This window comes from Neomonachus schauinslandi, chromosome 1 (genome assembly GCF_002201575.2).
Source record: "Neomonachus schauinslandi chromosome 1, ASM220157v2, whole genome shotgun sequence".
Lineage (NCBI taxonomy): Eukaryota > Metazoa > Chordata > Mammalia > Carnivora > Phocidae > Neomonachus > Neomonachus schauinslandi.
In genome coordinates, this window is record NC_058403.1 from 151,504,865 (window position 1) to 151,525,416 (window position 20,552).

Genomic DNA, 20,552 nt, shown 5'->3' on the forward strand with positions numbered 1-20,552 from the left:
ATGAAAAAATCTTCTCCTTTACCTGACAAAGTGCAAGGGTTGAATACATGATAGCTATAATTATAGTTATTGTTGTTAGTTTGTAAATTGTTCCTGTTATGTTCTGATTTACTCTGGTGGAGATTTTTGTTTTCTATTATCCAGTGATTGTTAGCCTTTGTTCTCTTATTTCTGATCAAGAACACAAAAGTGTCCCTTTGCCCTAGAGTATCTTCCTGAATCCCAGCAGAAATCAGAGGGATTCTGCTAGGTTTGCTGATACTTTCCAATGCCACATGCCCTGGAATGTTTTCTGTGCAAAACTGGAAAACAGCAGCTCACTCAGCAGGGGCAAGGAGCATCACTTGATACAGTTCAATGCTAGGTAAAGGTTGATAAACCTATGCAGGATGGTTAAAGTGAAACAGAACAAGACAAAACAAAATAAAAACAGTCTGTTGAGACTGTTGGGTAATTAGGAAAATATTTCAGTAAGGGGAGAGAAGAAGGAAATAAAAATACATTCACCTCAAGTGATCCAAATCTGCAAATGGATAAACAATTTTTTTTAAAAAAGTTAAGCCTGTATAAAATGTTCAGCCAGTAGAGATGAGTAGGAAATGAAAAATCCTCTATCCTCAACCCACCTTCGGAGGTAATTAATTTTTAGAATTTCTGTTTTCATTCTTCTGGCAATTTGCTAATATGCTTATTCACTCCATCTATTAATATTCTCACATTTAAATCTACTTATTTACTCCCTGCTCTAAGATGAGGAGTTTTGATCACTTCCCCTGGTCTTGCTTTTCTCCCCCAACCACTTCCCAGGTTTCATTATAATTTTCCTTTCATACTTAGTCACATTTATTTTTAAGTCTATTAACCTTTTAGACAGTGTAATCAATTCCCTGTTTACAAAAAATAAGTAATGGAGAATCACTACACTCATTCATTTCTCTACTTCCTTCTAATGCCTAAACTCTTTGAGCTATACCATTATGTCTACAACTTCACAGTTTACAGTATTTATTTTCCACACTATAATTCTACTTTAACTTTCAGTGCTTGCCTCTATTTCAACCTTAAAAGTTGAAAGTCAATAAGTGATCTTTATGTTGTTAGAAATATATGAATATCATTCACAGCAATCTGCTAGGCTCATAGGAAATCAGTGATCCTTTCACAGCAACATTGTGTTCTAGGAAAATTTTTCCGAGTGTTGAGGTCACATGTCTTCTTTCTCTTCTCTGTCACTTGCTCAAGATCGTGCCACCTTTTAATTTTCTCCATAGTTGAGCCATTGCACTCTTGTCTAGCATTTTTACATAGAGTTTTTAATTGCATTTGTTCTTGTTGAGAGATGAATTATATGTATACTTCACTAAGATCATCAAATTCTGTTAACTGTATTATTTGTTGAGGGAGAAATGAGCACAGAACCTGAGATTCATTTTCACTGTTCTCAGCATCTGGAGTCCACTGTTTCTGGGATCTAATATCCTCTTACTCTCCCTTCTCTGTTTTTCTTTCTTTCTTTCTTTCTTTCTTTCTTTCTTTCTTTCTTTCTTTCTTTCTTTCTTTTCTTTTCTTTCTTAAGAATTATTTATTTATTTTGTGGAGAGAGAGAGCACATGGGGGAGGGGCCGAGGGAGAGGGAGAGGGAGAGAATCTCAAGCAATTCAATCCCCGTTGAATGTGGAGCCCAATGTGGGGCTCTATTTCACCACCCTGAGATCATGACCTGAGTCAAAACCAAGAGTCAGATGCTCAATCTCTGAGATACCCAGGCACAACCCCCTTCTTCTTCTTTTTTTTTTTTAATTTTTATACATAGCCAAGGAGATATTTCTCCACTCAGGATAGGGTTGAGCAGTAGGATTCATCTCCTTACCATTAGTGGTAAGACAGTAGTTGTTGATGTGGATTGAAATGCTGCCATGTAGAAGATGTAATAACATACTCACAGATATTTGGTTCTATAGTACTCTCAGTCCCTTTCTAGCTCCCATGGTACCCTTAAAGTGGTCACTGGCATATATCTTCATCTTATACCTGCATCCAATTAAATGTGGTTAGTACAGAACATGAACTTTGAACCTTCTCTTCCTTTAGTTACTGAGGCTTCATGCCCAATCATGTTTTTGTAGAAATGCAATTATAATAGAACTCAGTTTTGCATTAATTGCCCATAATGTAGTAATGTCTTGATGTTTTTCCTTCTAATCTTAGCAAATCTTATAAGGCAATTGTTCTTATCTTCACTTTGCAGATGAAGGAGCCGAAGAACACAGATTTTCTCAACATCTCAAGGCACAACCAGAACTTCAACCTAACATCTGAATCTATGTTTGATATACTTTCTACCTTATCACATGCTCTTTTCTTGGTAATGTGCTTTAGAAATTGAAGGTGTGGGAGGAAAGGATACACTTTAGTAATATCCCCTGAAATGGGTAGATTGTCAAGTAAATGGTGAAAAAAAATATTACAAAGCAATTTTTTTTTTACAGCGCAAATTTTTAATGTGAGAATTTGGAAGAAACTGTTATATACAAAGTGGTGTCAAGGTCTATGCTGTGGACCAAGATTTCATATGATGCTTGTATACTCCTGATTGTGACATTTTTATTTATTTAATTTTTTTAAATATTTACCTATTTATTTTAGAGAGTGCAGGCATGGGGAGGGGAAGAGGGGGAGGAAGAGGAAGAGGAAGAGGGAAAGAATCCTAAGCAGACTCCATGCTGAGCACAGAGCCTGACATGAGGCTCAATCTCATAACCCATGAGATCCTGACTTGAGCCAAAACCAAGAGTTGGAGGCTCAACTGACTGAATTGCCCAGGTACCCCATGATTATGAAATTTTTAATATAACATTCTCAAAATGGTGTGCCAAGGAATATTTCTTCTTCAGGATATAAAAATATAATACTCCAAATAGGGTCTGTGTTTGAATGAATTTAGGGAACATGAGGTAAAATAAGTTAAATAGGTTTTTTTTTACTACCAAACCTCTTAAAGTCACAAACATATCTTAATATGTGTTATGAATTTTCAAGTGTGTGTATGTGTGTGTGAGGTTATGAATAGAATAAAGGTCTTCCTAAATTATGTCACCATTTGACACTTCTTCCTTAGAGCAGCATGCTAGGCTAGTGTGGAACCCACTTTGTAGAACATTGAATCATATCTCACACCAAAATAAGATGACTTCTTAATGCAATGATAAAATGTCTCATGAGATATTCAAGATTATAAAACAGAACATTCTCTATTCTCACACATAAAAATACAAGAAGGGAAGATATCCTCCAGGTCACTGGAGTTTCCAATAATATCCTTCCAATAGTATACTTGCCTTTAATAGCAGGTGTAGAGAAACTTGCTCCATTCCAATATTGCCCTTTTTAGATATTGACCATATCTAGGGTGTACAAACTCCTTTATATGTACTTGTAGACAATAATTTTATTTTCTATTGGCGTGATCATCTAGCATTGACTTTCTAGTGTGTGGAGGGCAGGAAATGTTCATAAGGGTATTCATAAGGATGAATTTAGTGAACAGGTTTGATCTTAAAAATGGAAATTAACAGAGTGGACTTGAGAGGCTTGGATGAGGGCAAAGCATTTGTCTTTCAGGTAGGGTGGTAATTAATCAAATAATCTACTCTAGTGCCAGGGAATAGTGGGAAATTAATATCTGCTAACAGATGATCTTCGTTTGGAATGTGAACAGCTTAGTGAAGTATTTACTTCCAGGATTTTTTTTTATATTAATTGGGGGTCTTTTTTTCACTTAGCTGAAGGAGGTAAATGTATGTATGTCTTTTCTCTTAAAAAAAAAAAATCCTTGCAAAGAGATGCCATGTTTGTTCAGCAAGCAGAGCACATTCATTTTCTGTTTCAGTCTTAATGAGCACCCCTGATCTTCAAGAATTTCAGTGTTAAGAAGAAGAGAGCATTAGAAAACAGCAGCAAAGTCTCCTAACAGCAGGGTAGATGGTATGTCCACTATGGAGATGTTAAAATCAAAATAAAAAATGAAATGAAAGTTAAAAAATGCTTCCCTACATATGAGACTGAAGTGGATGATTAGAAGTTCAAATACAGCAGTTTTTTAAGTTAAAGAAGGATATTACTTCTCCAGTTCTGAAATATGTATGAAAATAGTATGAAACTGTGATAGTATGAAAAAGTATACTACAAAATAGTATGCATTAGCGTGAAAACAGTATAGTATAATACAGTATGAATTACTATGAAAATAGCATATTATCAGGCACTTTGCAAATAAAAGTGAAACAACAAAAATATGCACGAAAAATAGCATATTATCAGACATTTTGCAAATAAAAGTGAAACAACAATAATATGCACAGAAATAATAGGCTATAGAGAATATAATTTCATTTCTATTAAAATAACATTTTTATGAATATATTTGGTTACTGGAGATATTAGCTTATGGTTATGGTTGGTTTTTTGAATATACAAGTAATACACACTCATGAAACAAAACAACAGAAAATAGAATATTATATAAAAGAAAACAAAATAATCTATACTATTAGCTGCTCAAACCTATGAATTCATCCTTAATACATATATATACATTATAACACATAGAGTTATATAATATTATGTATTTATATTCTATTATATATTTATATTAAAGTTATATACAACAAAAACTTGCCAAGGAAAGTAGTAGAAATTATTTTTGACAGTTTAAAGTACTTTATTTTTAAGTATTTTATCAGTCAGTAATATTTTCTTTACATTTCCTTTGAATTGCTACTTAATAGGCATTCATATGAAACTTTCAGGATGTATTTTATAATTCTCATTTTGTTACGCACTTAAAATATTTTTGAGCTTTCACTATTACATTTGATGATAACTCTTTAACTCATATATACAATTTTGTGTAAATCTATGATTATTCTAATTTTTATATAATCGGGCCTCTTTTTTTAAGATTTTTATTTATTTGAGAGAGGGAGAGAGAGAATGAAATAGAGCATGAGAGAGAGAGAGCATGAGAGGGGGGAGGGTCAGAGAGAGAAACAGACTCCCTGCTGAGCAGGGACCCCAATGCGGGGCTTGATCCCAGGACTCCAGGATCATGAACGGAGCTGAAGGCAGTCGCTTAACCAACTGAGCCACCCAGGCGCCCCAAATCAGGCTTCTTTTATTGAAAACTAGTACCTATATATGGTAAAATTTTTTATACAAATGAACATGGAAAAAAAAGTAAAAATAGTTATAATTCCTGAGCCCGTCTCACATTAAATAGTTGTGAATGTCCTTCAATAATTTTATATATTACAAAAATAGGAACTACCTACTTACAAGCTTGCCTTCGCATTATTCATTTTGGAACATGTTTCTCTATCATTTCATCTTCTGTATCATTCTCTCAACTTATTAGAAGGGATTAATATCGTGACTATTCTCATAAGCCTATTTGTGACATAGGCCACTGTGAACAAGCTATTTAATCTCTCTTGCTCTTACTTCATTCATCTGCAGGAAGAATAAATCTTAATTATACCCTTTTCATAGGGCTCTTGAGAAAATTTATAATATTTATATTTATATGTTATATAAGTCTATAATATAAACATAAGTATAGATGAATATTATATATATATATATATAAATGTTGTATATAGGTGTAGGATACACACATTTACCAACGTATAAACGCTTAGTTTCTGAAAGGATAAACAAGAAACCATTGAGTGTTTACGTTTAGGCATGGAGTTTTTGCTGCTTAAGTATTGTAAGTAATTGTACCATTTTCATTTTTTTGATATCAAAGAGGCTTCTCAATTCTTAAATCATGAGTCAATTTAGTCTTTAAGGAGTGCTTCTTTGTACTATTGGAAATTCAAATATTAATAAATATATAGTTTAAAAATATGAAAAGAAAACTATGGTCTAATCTTACCCATATTGTAAGACTACATCTCACTTACCATGTTTAGTTATAGAGTCTTGCATTATATAGGATTTTGACAAATCAGAGCACCTTCAGAGGAAGATTACTGAATTCTCTAGTGGTATAAAAAAATCTCTTGCATGTAAGGAATGGCTAAAGAAGCAAGAGTTAAGGAAACTCTGGAGAGGAGGAAGAAGTAATGACACTTGTTAAATCCTAGAGGGCTGTCCACTGGAAGATGGAATAAGCTGGCTCTGTCTAGCTCGAAGGATTTGTCTATGTAATAACAGATCCTATTCAAAGGTGATATAGAGAGTAATTTTGTCATTAATCCATTTGCTAATTCAGTCATTCAACAAATACTTATATGCCTGTCAGGAGTACTCTACTAAAGTACAAGGATACTTTTGAGAATAAGGCTGAAATGTTCTGCTTTCAAAGTGAGTCTTTAATGCCAGATAGAATGTACATATACCTTGCCAGTCACAGAAGTAGTAATACCTCCCTGTCCCAGGATAAAAGAAGAGATTAAGACTCTATAAGTTTTTTTTTTTTTAATTAAACTTTTTTTTTTCTTTTTGAGATAACTGTAGAGTTACATGCAATTTGTAAGAAATAATGTTGAGAACTCCCGTGCACCATTTACCCTGTTTTCACAATGGCATCATCTTGTAAATCTATAGAATAATATCACAACCATCATAAGCAGGATATTTGAAATCCAGAATAGTCTGATCAGCACCAAGGTTCCCTCCCATTGACTTTGTTTAAATACACCACTTCCCTCCCACTCCCTCCTTCAACCGTTGCTAATTTGCTTTCTAGTTCTGCAGTTTTCTCATTTCAAAAATGTTCTATAAATGAAATCATACAGTATGTAACATGTAACCTTTTCTTCATCTGAGAAAGCCTTGATTTCCCTTTCCTTTCTTTTTTCATTTTAATTTTTTTATTGAGTATAATTGCCACGCAATGTTACATTAGTTTCAGCTGTGATCGGACAAGTCTATCTGTAATGTTGCGCTCACCACAAGTGTAGCTAACACCCATCACCATACATTGCTATGACAGTATCATTCTCTACTCTGTACATTTTAATCCCATGAGTTATTTATTCCATAACTGGAAGCCCATACCTCCCACTCCCTGTCACCCATTTTGCCCATCCTCCAAACCCTCCCCTCTGGCAACCACATTTGTTCTCTGTATTTATAGGCCTGATTCTACTTTTTGTTTATTCATTTGTTTTTTTAGATTCCACATTTAAGTGGACATTTCACTCAACATAGAATTCTGTCTTGGGGCACCTGGGTGGCTCAGTCAGTTAAGCCTCTGACTCTTAATTTCGGCTCAGGTCATGAGTTGAGGGTTGTGAGACTGAGCCCACGCATTGGGCTCAGCGCTGGGCATGGAGCCTGCTTGATTCTCTCTCCCCCTTGCCCTCTCCCCTCCCCCCTCTAAAAAAGAAAAAAAAAAGTCTGGCTTTTTTCAGCGCTTGAAAAATGTCGGGTCACCTCCTTATAACTTCCTTTGTTTCTGATGAGAAACCTGCTGTCATTGGAATTGATCTCCATCCTCTCCCCAGGTAGGTAAAAGGCCATCACCCTGGCACTATCCCTTGTGGTGGAAGTCCAGTTTCCCCTCTTCATCTTTAATGATGCCCTCCATTGACAGGGAGAGGGTTCCTTGTTGGTACTGGGCAAGGATGAAAGTTTTGGTTTTTGTTACTCTGGCTAGAAAAGACAAGGATACCTTTCTACTTCTCACACGGCCTTACCGATAGCACAAGTAGGTGGACTCATTGACACTGTGGGGTGGTGAAAGGTTTTTTTTTTTTTTAAGATTTTATTTATTTGTTTGACAGTGAGAGAGGGAACACAAGCAGCGGGCAGTGGGGAGAGGGAGAAGAAGGCTTCCCGCCGAGCAGGGAGCCCGGTGCGGGGCTCATCCCAGGACCCTGGGATCATGACGGGAGCCGAAGGCTTAACATCTGAGCCACCCAGGCGCCCCGGGTGGTGAAAGTTTTGACTCTTTACTTGGCCTCCTCCGACCTTTCCCCATTTTCGTTCATTACTTCCAGTTTGTGGTGAAAGTCTAGACTCCCCAAGTGGTCTCCACCAATACTGCAGTACTGGGGCCTCATTATTACCCAGGAGAGCTGAGAATTCTCACTCCCTACTTGGTCTACTTGGTAACGGGGATGGTGGGAGTCTAGGTTCCCTATTCAGTCTTGGCTGGCAGGAGTGGGCACTGGTCCACGGTATTTCCTGAGTTGTTTGGTTAGAAAAGAGCAATTACTATCTACTTTTTCTTCCTTAGCAGATGCCCCTTCTCTGACTCTGTGGCTGGAGCTAGCAGGCAACTTTGGGGCTGGCATGGCACATATGCACTTGTATTTCCAAGGTGCTGGCTTCTTCTACTTCCAGGCTCAGACACAGGGAAAAATGAAAACTGAGGAAATTCACCATCATGTGTTCCTTCATCCCCAAATCCCTGACTGACCTGCCTTCAGTGTCCTCTGAAACAATATTATCTTGTGTTTGTTTTATATCTAATGTCCAGAGCTTTTATTTGTATGAAGTGGGAGAAATCGGGAAAAGTACTTCATCATCCTGACATTTGAAATTAACCCAAATCTTTAATTCACTAAATTCTATCTCCACAGGGCCTCTTAACCAGATGTCTAATTTTTTATATCATCTTATGTGGATATGTGCATGCTCAGTCCAAGATGGGAGATGGAATCTGATTTCACTTAGTGGAAACCGTATTTCTAAATTAAAAACAGGAATCATTTGGAATAATTCTGAGCAATGAAATAATTATAAAATAAAATGAAGAGAAAGAATAAATTAGAAGTAAAGTTGCCCTTTCTAAAATTTTGGCTAGTCAATCCACTGACTTCTTGGGCTAGTCACGGATCCTGTCTGGATCTGTTTCCTTGTGTATAGATAACCTACTAGTATATTTGTAGATGTGATTCTAAGAGCATGTCATAGGAGGAAGGACTGAAATGTTAAACTAGTGAAACACATAATATTATTTTTATTATAAATGTGTATATTTTTATAATATTATATATTTATTGTGTCTGTGTATTATGGATTTCATTACTCTAATAGTCTTTTAAAACTGAACAATTTGTATTTGTTGGTAAAGTTTTGCTCACATTAAAAAAAATCTGCAGTAATTTTCAAAATCCCCATTTCCTCTGTCCAAAACATTTTATGACTAAGTGTGCATTCTTATGTGTTTTTTATTTAATAGCTCGGCTAGTGTTATTTGCCATAAAACAGATACAACCGGAAGTGAAGCAATGTAAGTTCTGTTATAATGAGCTTACTTTATCACCAGTTTCTCCTAATGGGATTATAGTCTATAAATGATCATGTTACCATAGCAACATGATTTAAAAGCCACACTGGGCTGTAGAGGCAATAACAACACCTGTGTACCATCATTTTCTTGGGTAGCTTATATCATTTTTGGCCCAGCAAAATAAGAGGATATCAAAACAACAGCCCATTGTTTCAATCATGATTTCCTACAATATTCATTTTAGATTTGGTTATTTTGAATTTGAATCAGTAAATTCCACACAGAAGATGGAAGGAAAACTATTTTTGATCACTTAGCTGAGTTAACCCTGAATAGCATCAAAAGAAACAATTAATGGAAAGATTGAATTTCCATTTGGAATACAGTAATATACAAGAAATACATTTAAATACATTTCAGAGTCCATTACCTTCTGAAAAATTAACTTAGTTCTGCACCTATTTCTGCTTAACATTCGTGTAAGTATGATGTAATGGGGGATAAAACTGTTTTGCTTTGATGAAAATAAAACCATTTCTGTTAGATGTGCATTGGGCCTTGGTTCAGAAAATAAGTTCTGCCTTCACTGTTTGGCCTCTGATGATAGTAAAAGAATTGGAAATCTTACCCTCATATCTTTGACCTAAAAGATGAGGTCAAGGAGCAAGTGTAGAGGGGGAGAGGAAAAGATTGTCAGGAAAAAACCATGCCCTCTCTAGTTCAGTCCTTTAATTTGAACTCTCTCATTGTGTCAGTCTGGATGCTCTGGGTTTGTTGGGGTTACTGACAACTCCTGATTCTCAGTGGCTTAACCAATGAGGCTGTATTTCTCCCTTCATTCCCTTATGTGTCTTTGCTCCTTGCCTGGGAGAGGAGTAGGGCCCATTCATTCTCCAGGACCAGGCTGACAGAGCTCCGCTATTTAGAATGGAGGAAATGATAAAGGGACAAAAGAGAGAATAAAGAATTGCACATGGCTTTTAAATGCCTCTTCCCAGCAGTAACACCTGTTACTAATATTTCATTAGCCATTGTAGGTGCCAGGATGAGGGATATATCTCTGACATCTTGCAGTTGTGAGACCTTTGTGGCTTCTTGCCTGGTTCTCCAACTCCTTACATTTAAATTTTACTTCTCTGAAAGGCCTTGTTCAAATGCTGTGTCTTCAAGACATTCTTCCTCTTCCCCAACACCTTATTTGTTTTTTCCCCTGGCTTTCCCAACCCTTTATTTGCTTTTTTTTTTTCACATAGTCCTTATATTTGTCTTCATGGGGATATTTTTATTGTTTTTATGAGTTTGTGACAGGTGGTATAACTGGGTAGAAATTCTGAAAGGAAAGTTGTCTGTTCCTTTCTCACTAAAGATAGATGAGTCTCTTGTCTCATAAAATTATAGGATCATATGCCTCAAATACCTTTCCAATTTGCATGAAATTTGAGAATAACAAGACAAATCCTGACAATAACTGTAATAGATAACATTTAGTAAGTTCTTACTCATACCAGCAGCTTGGCAAGTATAACATACAGGGATTATCCTGTTTGCTCAGTGCAAAATCATATACTGCTGATAGTAGCATTATCTCTATGGTTGATGAACCTGAGTCAGAAAGAGACAAAGACCTACCCCAAATCACACAGCTTGTAAGTAGTAGTGATGCACTTTAAATCTAGATATTTTATACTCCAAAGCCCACATTTTTTGGTGTGATTTGACCTTTTCATTTTACTAAGACAGGATTACTTGAGAACTGAGTAAAAGTAGGATTTGACTAAATAAATATCCCTCATTTAATAGATTATACATTTATACTAATATATTTTCATGGTTAATTTAAATATAAGCAAATGTGCGGTTGTAAATGCAAGATCTATAACCAAAGAATGGCTTTAGAATTATTAATTCCTTCTTCCTGGGATATTGTAGCGTTAGCCAGGAGTTTCTAAAGCATGTGTTTCAGCCTGAATTTGTCTTCTTTTGCTTTGTGCCATGGTTCAATAGCATTCTCTGATCTGTGTGTGCTGATGTCTTGTGCTGACTAATGCTAGTTCAAAATGAATTTTAAAAATTCCTTCAGCCACAGCTATTGTGCTCATTGCAGGGGAAAAAAAAAATCTTAGGTAGAATTGCTCAGCGAAAGAAAAGAATCTTCACAAAGAATTTGTATGGCATGTGATATATCTGATCGTATTTATTACTATACATATTTCTGCAAAAGATGGTTACTTAATTGTGTAAGCATCCTGATTTGGTCACTTGTGAATTCCTAAAGCACACCTTAGTTCGCCTTGTGGAATGACCACCTTAATTTTGCAGAAAAGAAAAACACCTTTCAGAGCCATTGCTCCTGAAGTATGCCTTCAGAATTTTCTATTGCTACAATGGCAATTCTCTTGGTGAATTAGGTGGAGCTAAATCATTAATTTGTAATTCTTTTGAAGGGAAAGTTTGCTCCACTGAATTTTTTAATGCTTATTTATATAGATAACCTTTTTATCTCTGTATCCTTTCCCAATAGATGTTACACTCTGAAGGCAAGGACTTGTTTTTAAATCTGTGTGCTCCCTGTCCCCTTTCTTTTTCACAACCAACACCTATTGTTCTATTTACCATTTCTATATGTACTTAATTGTTGTGGTTTTTCTGAGTATGCACTGAAAAAATTTGGGGATGTTTCAGCCAGAAGTTGTGGTATAGATCTAAGTAGATGATTCCAGGGGAATTTTGTGATCTAAACTGAGTTTGAAAAGATCTCATAATTTTAAAAATCTGCTTATGATAATTACTTACTCTCTTTTGGGGCCATATTGTGCACACACGTGTGTGTGTGTGTGCATGTGTTATATGGTGTATGGTGTAACTAAATATGTAGATACCTAGTAAATTATTTATAGTACTTTGCTTTGTCTCTCTAGGTATCCTCCAGAGCAACTGGATTTTGTACCAATTCTTTTAAAAATCTAGATTTTTTTAAAAAATTGTAACAATTCTTTAAAAAATGCAACAAATTAGGGCACCTGGGTGGCTCAGTTGGCTAAGCGACTGCCTTCGGCTCAAGTCATGATCCTGGAGTCCCGGAATCAAGTCCCACGTCAGGCTCCCTGCTGAGCAAGGAGTCTGCCTCTCTCTCTGACCCTCCCCCCTCTCATGCTCTCTATCTCATTCTTTCTCTCAAATAAATAAATAAAATCTTAAAAAAAATAAAAATAAAATAAATAAAATAAATAAAAAATGTAACAAATTAAACTTTAGACAATATTTCATAATGTGTGTGTGTCTGAATGCATCGTGAAATCTCTGAAAAAAATGCTATGTACAATTACTGTGAAAGAATTAAAGTTTGAAAAGACTACAATAATTGGGAAGTTTTTCAACTGCTTTCTATATAATGGTGGTTTTAAAATATACAAAAATGGATTCATTGTTGGATATTATATTGAGGTTTTTAAAAAATTTCCTAACAACTGAAACTGAAATTTTCAGTCTTGAAGTCTTTAGAGAATTCAGTTGAGAGATGAGACCCAGCAAGGAGGAACGTGGGATTTCATAATACGTGACATTCCAAGATCATTAAGTTTTCACTGGAGAATTAAACATTAACCAATAAACCTGAAGGTAAACTGTGAGGTATGGAAGAAGCCACTGTTGCTCTTCTATTTTAATGGAATTCTCTAACAAGACATTAGGATTTGAAATGCTTTAATTTAGATGGTCTTGTTAGTCACTGGAGATATCAAATACCAAATGCTAATTAGATCATAAGTTATAATAACTAGCTAGATGGAAATGCCAAAATATTAAAGGTTATTTAGTCATCTAGAAATGAGAATTTTCCCCCAGAAGACACACAATATATACTTCTTTTCCCCCAGAAGAAAAACTGAATTTAGAATGGTTTAATTTACAACAAGACTAGTTGCCTTATATTTATAGTAAGAAAACTGCTATATACAATCATAAATATCCAGCTTGGCAAATGATTATGGCAATAATTGATATTTATCTCAGAGAAGGTACTATTACTAACATACATATTTATTTATATATCACTTTAAATATAAAAATCCATCCAAATAAATATATATGCATACATAAGTCAATAACTGAGTGAAGGAGGAATATTTTAAAAATATTTTTATTCATTTCAAATAACTATTGTAATGTCAACTGACTAGAGACAAATTTTATGGAAACCAGGATTCCTTGATGCCTCTAATCAGTATTATCTAAGAGTCATTTTAATAAACAGAACTTATAAACATATGTGCATTTATATTATTCTCTATTTTGCCTTCTGAAATATATTCATATCCCTATTATATTTACCTAGTAAATACTTTTAGTAGCGAATCCGTAGACTTCCAACTTAATATAGTCATCAAAGCCTTGGATGTAACTATTTTCTATGCTAAGTCCCAGCTGAAATGTGTGTGCATGTGTGCACATGCACCTTCATGCTGGAAAAAAGTGGATGATGACATTATTTGAAGTAACTTGGCTTATTAGGTGTGAAACCTAGCACAAGAAAAGTATACCTAATTTCTCTAAGCCTTGATTCCTCATCTGTAAAATAAAGATCATCATATTATTTTGTCAAATTATTGTTATAAGAATTAATGTGGTAATGCATGAGTCTCAAATATAGTAATGATTCACTATTAGTTATTATTTGTATTTTATCATCATTATTATTCATAGCCTAGTATTTCAGTGATTTGTCTTTGCAAATTATAACAGAGGAAGTAGATTTTAAATATCTAGTCTTCATGGCAACTAACCAAATACGGAGGAAAAAACAAAACCAAAAACAGAAACAATGCATGGGCATTAAATAAGAGACATAACAGCAAATCACATCGATTGTCTAGTTTTTCACCTTTAAGGTCAAAACACTGAAGTGGAGAGTGCATTATTCCAGTCTAAGTCTGGGGACAGGAAAACTCTCAAACAATCCTGCTTTGTAAGTATAAAATTGGTGCACACAGAATGGCATGTTATGAATCCTCTGTCAACTAAAAATCAAGCTGGAGGAAGTAATCAGTAGTACGCCCACCTAAGAAAACTGTTGCTCCCCTGTCTCAGAACTGCTGACTCAAAATTAGCATATAAACCATGCAGCCCTGATGAGAAGTTCCTATATGCCACCAGAAGGAGAAACAGGTGAAAAACAGTTGTAAAGTCATTAATCCAAAACAACCCTGTGCCCCCCCCAAAACTATCTGGCATTACAAGCTATTGCAGTCAATAAGGAAGTTGAGAGAAAAGTTTGATACAACCGCTGAAATTCAGGAAGTACAATGGAGAACTAAAAATTATACTTATTTTTAACTTGGGAATGTTGTTAAAGTAAGCACGAACATTGCTGAAAAGGGCTTATGGTGAGGAAGTTGTTGATGATTATTTAAAATAAAAAGAAAAAGCAGAGCTTCAGTTAACTTCTGATAACTACAGCAAATGTGGAAAAGTCAATGTTATGAACAAAAATGAAAATGAGAGTATGTGAAGGTTTTGATGTCTGGATATTTCCTTTCTTCCTTTCGTTTTTGTTTTTTCTATTTTGTTTTTCTCCAGCTTTTGCTTTTGTCCTTTCCTCTTGCAATATATCCAAAAGGTATCTGATGAATTCCACATTTTAAATTTCTTCTGTTTGAAATACATGAAGTTGTTTCTGCATTGATCATGACCCCGATTGATATACTACTTGGCACCAGGAAGCAGACTTTCAAAGATGGAATACTGATTAGATAATGAAATGATTGAGAATAAATCCAAGCATGACCCAGTCATCATTAGAAAATGGGCTACTAGGATAATTCACAAGATGCAATAACATAACAGTTAAATTGTCACCTGTGTACACTTGACATAAAGTGCACATTGAGAAAAAACGGCAATACCAACTACTTTTTATCCTCAATTCTTATATTTTGACTACAAGGTTTTTGTGATGGTCTTTTGTATCTGGTTAACCAATAAGTTTATAAAAAGGCAATAACAAGAATGAGTTCAAAGTGTGGTCAGAAAACTACAGAGCTTCTTCAGAATCCTCCAAATAATACCATATTTGTAGTTCACACAGTGCACACATAGCTAAAAATCTGACCACAAGTTTTATAGTGCATGTTTAAATTTTAAGTACCTATTGAATTCACAGGCTCATGAGTCTTATATGTGAAAATTGTGGCACTGATTGAGAAGATTTGGAAAGGGAAAATTTGAATCCCTAAATCCCCCTTGAGCCTCCCTCACCATGTCTGAATTAAACAGCCTTCTCTTGTCCTGTGATAACCTTGTATGAAGCAAATAATTTGTAAAGAAATGTCTATTCTCCTCACAGTGAACCTCTGACACCCATCATTGTCTTCAGATTCTAATCTGAGGCAGATTCTAGCAAACCCAAGGGAAAATATACAAAGTCTGTACTAGAAAGAGCTTGAATATCAAAAGAATTACAAAATTGTGTTAATTTATATTTGTAGAAATTTGGGATATATGTTTGAAGATATATTCTAAGATACTATGTCAAAGAAGATATAATGATGGATTGGGATGAATGTACAGAAATGGGATTACATATCAGAAATACTTAAAATAAATGTTAGCTCTAACAGTTTGCTTAGTTGACTAAAAAATGGTCTCCTACATTAAAGAAAGATGAGATGCCACCATTTTGGTGATGGGGGAAGGGAGGCAGAGAGGGAGGGGGAGGAATTGGAGGAGGGAGGGGGAGAAGTTGTGGGAGAGAGACAGAAAAAGGAATATGAAGGTTCAGAATAATAGCAATTTTGGAGAGGATTTATTATATGAGACCTACATACATGTCCCACGAGAGGATTCAGAGGATCCTCCCATAACAAAAGTATCAAAGAATGCACTAACAAAAGGAACAGCAGCAATTTTGTAAATCAAGCGTGGTGCCTATCCTCCAGGAGACTGGAGATGATGTTAAGAGGTACCGCCATTGAAGTCAACTATCTCATTTTAATGCATTGATGGAATCCAGGAGTGGCAGAGGCCTCAGGTACTTTTAACTGCTAGATACAACATAGGATGAATAATGTAATACATAACAAGGAGAGGTACATTTTGCTCAACCTGAAGGGATTATTAGCTTTGGCTAATTGATTACAGTGTCCCAAGAACTAAGAACTGAACCCAAGAACAAAGAAATATATAGTGCTCAGTTTATAGTACTTAGTTTCAAAATCCTTCCTCACAAACACTTTTTGATCTAAAATAGGGTAAGAGGTATGTTAAACTGAAGCACTGTTAAAAAGATGGCTTTACTTTCAAGGTTCTATTTGTTTTGTATCACAAGCTGGTGCAATTTCTATAGCTCTTATTACACACATAAGAATATGGTTATGATACACACTACCCTCCAGATCATTCGTGGGTCCCTGAAACCTCAATGTTAAAGCATGAATGCAACCTCTCTATTTGAATGGACAATCATGGTAACTGTCAAAAACTTTGGAGAACCTTGGGGAAATTACTGGATGTTTTTATCTATAAACAAGAGACTCATTTATATTTCATATCAAGACAGTTGAACCCAACAGTAGAGATCCATCCCATAAAAAAGGCACAGAGATGTCGATTGAAGTCAACTCTCTGTCATGCATTTTCAGTGTCACTGAGCCTTTTCTGAGGCATGATCTGAGTCAGATTCAGAGATTATAGGTATAATTGTTTAAACTCAACATAAACAGATCCAGATGTATTTGTTTGAAGGGTATATTTTCAAAGGCCAAATGTGTGTAGGTAGCTTTTCCTCTTTGATTCTCAAGTAATATTCTTGCCCATTTCTTTTGATTCTTCTCATTTGCTTCTCAACTCTTATGTAGATGTAAGATACTTTTGTTGTTTTTACTTTTGGAGACCAGTCAGCAAATACCACAAAATGATCCCTTTTTGGACTTGTTTTAATAAAGCACTTGGCTCCCATGCCTAAAGCAAAACAATACTTGATAAAAAAAAATGTACCAAACCACACACACTATGTGTAAATACATGTAATACTTTACAATGCATGTAAGCATCCCACATCCTCAAAGTCTGGAACATTTTTTCCCACTCTGTCAATTCCTAATTCTAGAAAGGAAATACAAAATAATAATGAAATAAAATAAAATAAAATAATAAAATAAAACAACAGAACAACCAAAAAACCAAATTCCCAAGTCATCAACATCCAATTTCTCATAGTATTAAAGTAGTAAGAAGCAATTATTCCCTTTTGCCTCTCCTAATCACTCTTTATCTTTGAAAATACCATAGTCTGGCAGCCCACAGAATGGGAGAAGATATTTGCAAATGACATTATAGATAAAGGGCTGATATCCAAGATCTATAAAGAACTCCTCAAACTCAACACTCAAAAAACTAATAACCCAGTCAAAAAATGGGCAGAGGACATGAACAGACACTTCTCCAAAGAAGACACAAATGGTTAACAGACACATGAAAAAATGTTCATCATCATTAGCCATCAGGGAAATTCAAATCAAAACCACATTGAGATACCACCTTACACCAGTTAGAATAGCAAAAATTAGCAAGGCAGGAAACAACAAATGTTGGTGAGGATGTGGAGAAAGGGGAACCCTCTTACACTGTTGGTGGGAATGCAAGCTGCTATAGCCACTCTGGAAAAGAATATGGAGGTTCCTCAAGAAGTTAAAAATAGACCTACCCTTCCACCAGCAATTGCACTTCTCCGTATTTACCCCAAAGATAAGGATGTAGTGAAAAGGAGCACATGCACCCCAATGTTCATAGCAACAATGTCCACAAGAGCCAAACTATAGACGGAGCCAAGATGCCCTTCAACAGATGAATGGATAAAGAAGATGTGGCACAGGGGACTTTCCAGAACGCTGGGTGAGACACGGAGGAGCAGCGGCTGCCGGAGCTGCGCCCAGCAATGCGCTCCTTCCCGCTCCCCCACACCGGCCTTGGCCCTCTCACCAGCTGTAGAAAATGGTGAAAGAAACCACTTATTATGATGTTTTGGGGGTCAAACCCAATGCCACCCAAGAGGAATTGAAAAAGACCTACAGGAAACTGGCCTTGAAGTACCACCCTGATAAGAATCCAAATGAAGGAGAGAAGTTTAAACAGATTTCTCAAGCTACCAAGTACTCTCTGATGCAAAGAAAAGGGAATTATATGACAAAGGAGGAGAACAGACAATTAAAGAAGGTGGAGCTGGTGGTGGTTTTGGCTCCCTCATGGACGTCTTTGATATGTTTTTTGGAGGAGAAGGAAGGATGCAGAGAGAAAGGAGAGGTAAAAATGTGTGCATCAGCTCTCAGTATCCTTAGAAGATTTATATAATGGTGCAACAAGAAAACTAGTTCTGCAGAAAAATGTGATTTGAGATAAATGTGAAGGCCGAGGTAGTAAGAAAGGAGCAGTCGAATGTTGTCCCAATTGCCGAGGTACTGGAATGCAAATAAGAATTCATCAGATAGGACCTGGAATGGTTCAGCAAATTCAATCTGTGTGCATGGAGTGACAGGGCCATGGGGAACGGATCAGTCCCAAAGATAGATGTAAAAGCTGCAATGGGAGGAGGATAGTTTGAGAGAAGAAGATTCTAGAAGTTCATATTGACAAAGGCATGAAGGATGGCCAGAAGATAACATTCCATGGTGAAGGAGACCAAGAACCAGGACTGGAACCAGGAGATATTATCATTGTTTTAGATCAGAAGGACCACGCTGTTTTTATTCCACAATTAGAAGACCTTTTCATGTGTATGGCCATATAGCTGGTTGAAGCACTGTGCGGCTTTCAAAAGCCAGTATCTACTCTTGACAACCAACCAACGTCATCACCTCTCAACCAGGTCAAATTGTCAAGCATGGAGATATCAAGTGTGTGCTAAATGGAGGCATGCCAATTTATCGTAGACCATATGAGAAGGGTCGCCTAATCACTGAATTTAAGGTAAACTTTCCTGAGAATGGATTTCTCTCTCCTGATAAACTCTCTTTGCTGGAAAAACTCCTACCCGAGAGGAAGGAAGTAGGACAGACTGATGAAATGGACCAGGTAGAACTGGTAGACTTTGATCCAAATCAGGAAAGATGGCACCATTACAATAGGGAAGCCTATGAGGATGATGAACATCATCCCAGGGGTGGTGTTCAGTGTCAAAACTCTTAACGGGGCCAGTGAATACCACTGCTGGCATTTTATATGTAGTAGTGAATGAGTGAAGGACTATAATCATAACTCACTACTTGCTATTGTTTTTGTTTTAATATTCAACTATAGTAGTGTTTTAAAAGTTAAATGAAGAATAAACTCAAATATAAAACCTCAAGAAGAAAAAGAAGATGTGGCACATATATACAATGGAATATTATTCAGCCATCAGAAAAGATGAATACCCACCATTTGCATTGACATGGATAGAACTGGAGGGGATTATGTTAAGTGAAGTAAGTCAATAAGAGAAAGACAATTATCATATGGTTTCACTCATATGTGGAACATAAGTACGGAGGACCATAGGGGAAGGGAGAGAAATCCAAAGGGGGAGAAATCATAGAGGGAGATGAACCATGAGAGACTATGGACCTTGGGAAACAATCTGAGGGTTTCAGAGCAGGGGAAGGGTGGGGAGGGGTAACAGGGTGATGGGTATTGAGGAGGGCACGTGTTATGATGAGCACTAGGTGTTATATTTAACTAATGAATCATTGAACACTACATCAAAAACTAATGATGTACTATACAGTGGCTAACTGAACATAAAAAAAAGAAAAGAAAATATCATATTTTGTGTATATATACAAACATATTTGTGTGCATGTTTATAGGGATTATAAAATTTATATTATAAACATATAAAATTATTAAGATAAAACCACTTGGGTAGCTTAAGTCTATATATGCTTTATATTAGGAAAGAGTAGATATATTTATGTAAATATGTACTGATCATATTTAGAAACAAATAGCTTTTGAGTATACATATGGTCGAGTAGCTAAAGCGAGATAGAATTATTTATTATAACAATTGCATTTATTGTCTATATGATTGACATTATATATAAATATCTAACTCTGTGTATATATGTCTGTGTGTATCAATCTTTAAAATATATTTTTTGATCCCATAATATTCACCATGTGACAGACTATATTAAATCATCTTTGAAAGATAAGGACGAATAAGGTATCCATCAGTCTGTACTCAAAGAGCTCAGATGCAATGGAAGGTAAGGGGTTGGGGAAGGTCAAAGAGAGAAAAAAAATTACAGTACAGGGTAATGTGAGCACAGACGTTGGA

General features: G+C 35.7%; 1 pseudogene; it reads left to right on the plus strand.

Annotated features, from left to right (window-relative positions):
• The first annotated feature begins 18,229 nt into the window (after positions 1-18,229).
• On the plus strand, positions 18,230-19,420 carry LOC110569616 (annotated as a pseudogene).
• Positions 19,421-20,552: the final 1,132 nt, after the last annotated feature.